Raw genomic sequence first — 7,411 nt, forward strand, 5'->3', positions numbered from 1 at the left:
CGGGCATCTGTGCACCACGGCCCCCGGCGGGGCTGAAGGGAGCCTCTGTGCGGCTCTGGGCCGGAGGCACCACACGGAGAAGCATCCCCGGAACTCCGGGTGCTTTCCAGAGCGCACCGAGCCTGCCCTGCCCGCGCACCGCCCAGCCAGGAGGCTGCGGAGCCGGGCGCGGAGGGAGAATAACTCGGTGAAGCGCCCGCAGAGCCCGGGATCCGCTTCCCGGTGTTATCGGGGAGCTTCCCAGCCCCGGATGCAGCGACTGCAGACACGAGAACGCGTCTGGTGTTTGCAGGAGGGAGAAGCCGGGAGCTGAGGTGCCCCCCGGCACAAGTCGGGCACTGAGCCCCCTCCCCACCTCCGAGCCGGGCGCGGAGGGAGAATAACTCGGTGAAGCGCCCGCAGAGCCCGGGATCCGCTTCCCGGTGTTATCGGGGAGCTTCCCAGCCCCGGATGCAGCGACTGCAGACACGAGAACGCGTCTGGTGTTTGCAGGAGGGAGAAGCCGGGAGCTGAGGTGCCCCCCGGCACAAGTCGGGCACTGAGCCCCCTCCCCACCTCCAGACGGGCTCATCCTGCGCACGGAGCGGAGGAAGTCGCTCTTTCGTCTCTCCCGGGCTGTCCCTGCCTGCGGGAGGAGCGTGCTGCTGGCTGAGGGCAGCCAGGCTCGGGAACTCCCCAGGGCCATGGAGCGTTTCCACAGCCAGGGCGCTGATCCTGCCCAAAGGCCCCGGAAGCCTGAAATTCAGAAGCGTTTCCAAGTCTGGCACTGACCCACGAGGTGCTTTGGAGGGGAGGATCTGCTGTGCAACCCCTCACGGGAAAGGGGAAACTGAGACAGGGAGTGCTGAACCAACACAGAGGGGGCTCCAAACTGGGCTCATTTCATGAAAAACCTCGACTGAAACGTGCTGGGTTTGTCTGCAGGAGGCCCCAGCTTTTCTAAGAGGGATTTATGGAGCAGACAGTGCAATTTTGGGCACATTGGCCCAGGTGGTGCCACGATGAGTTGGTGGAAGAGGCAGAAATGCAGCTGTGACCAGGACACACCGTGGTGACAACACAGTGCCCAGAGAGATGTCCCAGGTCACAGCTCCAGTGGCGTTTTTCCCTTCCACATTCACCTCAGCCCTCTCCAGAGGCTCCACCTGCTCCCAGCTGTGCCCAGCTTCTCCCAAAGCAGCCAAAATCTTCTTCTGCTCCATCCACCCTCAGGAAACCTCGTGGGGAGAGAGAGACACATCAGGTACAGGCACGGCGAGGAAAAGCCCATTGGAATGGCGCCCCCCGCGAGGAATCCCCCCAGACACAGAGATGCTGCTTGGCCACATCACCACAGACCTGCAGGACCCTCCAAGCTTGTCCCAAGCTTCCTTCCTCTGCACTCACCGTGTTGGATCCCAAGGTTCTGGGAGTTTTCCCAAGCTCCTGGCAGGAGCTCTGAGCCTCAGGACTCACCCCCAGCACAGGATGGGTTGGATTTCCCACCTGAGTGGATTTTTCAGGCTCCCCCAGCCTCCCCTGCCTGCCCGTGTTTATAGAGCAGATTAGCAAAGGTGTATTTGTCAGGAATTTTGTCCTAAACAGCCTGGCATCTCTTCCAGCACCTGGAACACACGAGCTGGCTGTGCTGGCTGCTCTGGGCTCACAGACACAGCGTGATTAACGCTCCAGGAGCTGCTACAGGAACCAGGCCTGGATCTGCTGGGCTTTTAATCAATTTGATAAATCTGCTGCGTGTGAGGAGCGCTTTGCCCAAAACCTCGTGTTCTGTGTCCCTGCAGAGCCCAGAGCCAGCACAGGGCGACAAGCCCGGCGTGGGGACACGGGTGGGACCACGGCAAAGGTGCCCTGTGCCCCTCGGGACTCCCGGAGGGAACCGGGAGGAAACTCTGTGACAAACCTGACGAACAACACGGGTTCGCTGGGTGGGTTTTTTACGATTCTGGGATTTGCTGAGGGTGCAGGAGGTGAATCCATCTCCCCCCCAAAAAACCTGGAAAACCCCTTCGGTCCGTGCAGAGCCGGTCCCTCGCTGTCCCATCGTCCTGTCCCCGCTGTCCCCTGGTCCCCGCAGCCCGGAGCCGGGAGCCAGCGGTGTCTGCGTCTCCCAGCCAGGTTAGCCCGGGTCAGCTCGGCTCGGTGGGAAGTCGGACAGTGCCACCTGGTGCTCCGAGGAGATTTGGAACCACGGAATCCTCGGAAGGGTTGGGTTGGAATGGACCTTAAAGCCCATCCAGTGCCACCCCTGCCTGGGCAGGGACACCTTTCACTGTCCCAGACTGCTCCAAGCCCCATCCAGCCTGGCCTTGGACACTTCCAGGGATCCAGGGGCAGCCACAGCTTCTCTGGGCACCCTGTGCCAGGGCCTCCCCATCCTCCCAGGGAAGGATTTCTACTAAAATCCTGTCTAACCCTGCCCCTGGCAGTTTATTTCTCTCCCCAGCACTCCTGGCTCACCTCCTGACCAGCACCACATCCCAGGGGTTTGCAGGGCCGTCAGCAGCCCCGCTCAGAAGCGACTCCTCTTCCCTTCCCATCACACTTCCCAGGGCAGGAGCCTGCAGTGGAAAAACAAACCGGGAAGAGATGATGTCAGTGCTGACAAAGTGTCTCTGTACAGCAGCTCGGTTCTGATGCAACCGATACCGGCAGCTGAGCTGGGAAAAAAACCTTTCTCTCTGCCCCCAGCCCTGCTGTGCCACTTTATCACCCAGAGCTCCATGGCACGGAGTAGACGTCCCCCGTCACAGATGGCAAACTGAGGCAGGCAGTTCCAAAAGTCAAGGGTTGCCCAGTGCTGACCAGCAGCATCCCAAGATTATTCCCTCCTCAACTGGGAAGTCCCCTGGAGGGATGGAAGAGCATCCTGGACACCCCTGGGAGGCCACAGCCTCTGACAGAGCAGTGCCTTGGCAGTGCCAGGGCCAGTTCTGCTCATTTTTCTCCATCCCTACACCTTTTCCAAGGCCTGAGGGCACTGGGACCCTTCTCAGCAGCTCCTCTGCTCTTCACATCCTCTCACCAACCTTATCCGAAGCCCTTCACTGCCGGCTCCCGCTCCAGAGCCGGTTGCCCTGGGACATCTCTGCTTCTGGGGGCCCTGCACCTTCACCTGCTGATCAAATCAAGCCCAAAAAAATCCCAGTGACTGCCCCGAGCTGTCACCTCCCTTCCCTCATGAGGGAATTAGACATTCCCCCAGGAGTGGCTGAGAGAGGATCCCATGCCAGCTCCAGATATTTCAAAGCCAGGGGACCCATTCCAGGCATGCTGGGCACTGAGTCTGGAGGGCAGCTGGCTGGGTGCTTCACCCTCCCACACCCCCTGGGCAGTTTTCCGTGTCCACCCACTCCTCAGGGCTCCTCCCACCACCCACCAGGCAGCCCTCAAGGGTGAGGGGGGATTTGCCTTCCCTCTGAGCCCTCCCCTCACCTTCCAGGAGCTGCTTCTTCTTCCATTCAGCATCAGAGTTGGCTCGGGGCTGGCAATGCCTTCCCCATCAGCACCCGGAGCTGGTAGGAGCCCATCCCTGCAGGAACAGCACAGCCAGGGGGGTCTGGATGAGGCCACAGCAGCAGAGTGTCCATCCTGACCCTCCAGCAGCGATGGCACAGCTGGACATGGCCCCACCCCCTGCCTGGAGAGGCCACAGGCTGTCAAGGGCCAGAACTGGGGGCTCTGGAAGGTGCCACAGCCCCCAGAGAGCCCCCCGGGCACCTTTGGGGAGGTGGGAACAGCACAGGCAGAGGTGGGAGTGGAGCTGCCAGCTGTGGGTACAGAATGTCCCAACTGGGGCCTTGCTGGACACACTGGGCTCAGGTCAAAGCTTTAAGGAAGTCGGGGGAAAACTGGATTTGATAACACCCAACCGAGCAAACCCCACCTGCCTGGCATCAGCTGAAGCCCAGCAGGCTCCTCCCTGTCCCTGCAGGGCATCGGAGCCGGGGGAGAGGGGGGGGACACCCTCCCACGGGGACACTGCAGCCAGCTGGGCTTGTGGTCCCGCGTCACCCCCAGCCCAGCTCTTACATGTGCAGAGCTTTGCCCCTGGAATATCCCGGCGTGGCCGTCCCCTCCTGGCTGTGCCCGCTGGCTGCTGGGCTTGTGGCTGCCAGCACTGGCCCCCAGCACGTCCCTGGACCCCAGCAGCTCCCGGTGCTGGTGCTGAGCACGAGGCAGCCGCTGATGCTGAGCTCCCCCGGCTTCCCCAGCAGCGACTCCGTCTCTCCCCGCTGACCCTGTCCCAGCACTGCCCTGGGCTGCTGCGGCCCCCAGCTGCCCCCAGCTTCTCCTCTCAGGGCTTCCGTGTTCCCCACAGGCTCCCCAGGAGCCCCTGAGGAGCTGGAGCGGGGAAGGACAGCAGGGAGCCCAAGTGGCCGTGTGGTTCTTTCCCCGGGCATCCTCCCTGTGCTCCCAGTTTGGGGGCTCCCCTGGGCTGCTGCATCCTCTCAACTGCCACCAGCTCCTCCACTCTGGGCTTCTGTGTCCACCATGGGACCCTCAAGAGCCCCCTGAGGAGGTGGAGCAGGGAGAGCTGGCTGGGAGCCCGGGTGGCCATTGGGGTGGCCATTGGGGTGGGCACGGGTGCCAGCGATTGGCTCAAACGGACATGACGGACACAAACTGCCCTGAGCCACAGCCCTGGCACTGGGACAGGGGCTGGGATAGGGCTGGGGGACAGCACAGAGGGGACAGGGCTGGGAGGGGGACACAGGCACAGCTGGGAGCAGGGGGAGAGCCGAGGTGAAGCCCCCCTGAAACCGACAGCGGCTCATCCCTCCCTGAGATTCCCCCCAGCACGGGAGGTGGGAGCAAGGGGAAGGTTCAGGGAAGCTCCTCCAGCAGCCAAAGGCCAAGGGGAGGGAGATAAAACCTCCTCCAGCCCGGCAGCAGCCTCTGCTGCACTTTGGGTTCCTGCCACTCCTGTCACCACTGTGTCACCTGCGAGGGCAAACCAAGGAGCTGCTCCTCCCTCGGCCACTCAGGCACGGCTCCAGGGGTGTTTTCCCAGGGGTGCAGCCTCGGGCAGGGCAGGATTTCCCCACAGCGTCCCTGTGGCTGGGCTGACGCGGGACAAAGCTGCTCCGGCGTCCCCGAGGAGCTGCTGGAGCTCAGCTTTGCTCTGCCCCGGGACTTTCCCGTGGCTGCTGCCGCTGCCGGGGTTTGCTCAGCCTTGGCTCGGGACCCCACGAGCCGCCTGGCTGCAGAATGGGGTTTGGTTTTTTTTTACCCTCAAAACCCCTCATCTGAAAGTGCCGCGTCATCCTGGCTGCTCAAACCCGAGATTCTCCCACCTTCCAGCTGCGCCCTCCCGATCCCTTCCCGCTGCAGCGCCGGGAGCAGCGCGCAGCCCCTGCCCACGGGAAGGGTGTTCTCACCTCGGGCTGGCACCACACCAGGGCTGGGGATGCGCAGCTGAGCACAGCTCCCTTTTCCCATCCTCTTTCCCATCCCTTTTCCCATCTCCAGCCTGGATTTAGACACCACCAAGTGCGCTCTAAAATGCCACGAGAATCCCGAATCCGGCGGCTCCATCCCCGCAGCTGCTGCACATTTCCACCAGCTCAGAGCTTTCCTTTTTTTTTTTTTTTTTTTTTTTTAAAATTCCAACCAGCCAAAGGAGCTGCTGAAAGGAGGAGCTGGTGAAAGCTGGGAACATTTCACACCGGTGATCACAGAGCCGGGGCGGCAGAGCCAGCTGGGAATTGTTGATTCCACATCCCAAAGGCTCTGCAGCAGCACGGGCTGGCTGCTCGGCGGAGCTGCGCGCAGCATTTACAGCGCTCCTCCAACGATCTCCTGGACCCTTCCTTCCCACCGTCATTCCTCGATGTCCATACTGGCCATTCCCATGCAGAGCTGGTCCTTTCTAACCAGTTTCCCATTATCCCTGGGATCTCTAACCCTCTCCAGCAGCCTTTAGCAGACACGGGGAGTCCCCGCTGCCCACCCACAGCTCAGTCCCCACAAGCTCTGGACTCACAATCGTCCAGCAATCCCACACGACTCATTTTCCACACCTTTTGCAGCAGCAGGAGCTCTGTCAGAGTCGTTATTAGAGGAATTCTGGTTTCCAGCTGGAAATTTCTGCATTGATGCACCACAGAAAGAGCTGCCTGTGGCAGAGGTGGTTCACACCGAGGAATTGCTTGGGAATTGGCTCCTCAGTGCCGCTTTCCCAGCTGGTTTTCCGCAGCCGGAGCACAGAGGTGTTGTGCAACACATCCGAGGTGGAAGGGAAGCGGTTTGCAGGAAGGAAGGGTTGAGATGGGATTTGTGATTGCAGAAGTTCTCCCAGGCGATCCTGGGGATGCTCAATCTGAAATCATGGGGAGGAACAGCCACGAGCAGCCCAGACTGGTGTGAGGGGGTGGGCAGAGGCACAGGACTCGTCCTGCAGGAGTCAGGTCAGCTTAAACCTAGCCACAGCTTGCCCTGGCTGTGCACAGGGGCAGCCACCACCAGCACGGGTCAGTGGGGTCCCCCAGAGTCGGGGACATCAGGCCCGAACAGCCACATTCACCCCCCAAACTCCCCCCAGGAATTAAAATTGGTGGTGGGACCTCTACCCCCATTCGAGACCTTCTCTGTGGGCACACCTGGGAGGGAGGCAGACCCCTCACTGCCAGCCTGGTGGGCACAGCCCCCATTAGCTGATTCCTCGCCCCATGATGCTCGTCCTTCCCTGAAGGCCAGCTCTGGCTGGGGCACCTCTATCCCAGCCCCAGTCCCCTCAGCCGCTGTGGGAATCCTTTTCTTCGCCCCCTGCCAGCTGCTTTCCCCCTGTCAGTGCAGCCCCACCCTCAGCAGGGCGTGCCAAGGCCATGTCCCCAGAAGCCCTCACCTCCGAGGGAGCCGGAGCTGCACCCTCTGCAGCCAGGGGCCCGTTCTCCCTGGAAAAGCTCAGCCAAGTAAGCCAAGAATTCCAAAATCCGCGGCTCTGGGGCCCTCAGAGTGCTCCTGCCACTGGGCAGACTGGTGATGTGATCAGCAGCAGCCAGGCGTCTGCCCAGCCCCAAACCTCTGCTTATCTGGCATTTTCCAGCCCCAGCAGCGCCCCTGGCAGCGTCCCAAGAGAGAGGAGAGGAAAAGCGGCTGGGGCAGATTGCTGAACCCTCCAGGGCTGAATCTCTCTCGCTGTCTCCTCGAGCTGCTGGATTTCCCCAAATCTCGGTGGATTTTGAATTCCCGAAGGCGCTCGGTGGGAGCTCCCTCTGCCACCGGTGACTTTTTTTTTTGCCGGTGGATCAACACAGATTCCGTCCCAGGGACCAGAAACTCTCAAACCGTGACTTTAACGGGGCTCCCGGCCGGGGAACAGGCAGAGGGCGAACTTAAGGTGCAGCCGCAAGCAAAAGCTCCGAAAAACTCTGGAGAAGCCAGGGAGGAGCCGAAGATCTCCGGAAGAGCC

The sequence above is a fragment of the Corvus brachyrhynchos genome, unplaced genomic scaffold, assembly GCF_000691975.1.
Source record: "Corvus brachyrhynchos isolate BGI_N302 unplaced genomic scaffold, ASM69197v1 scaffold72, whole genome shotgun sequence".
NCBI classification, from domain to species: Eukaryota; Metazoa; Chordata; class Aves; order Passeriformes; family Corvidae; genus Corvus; species Corvus brachyrhynchos.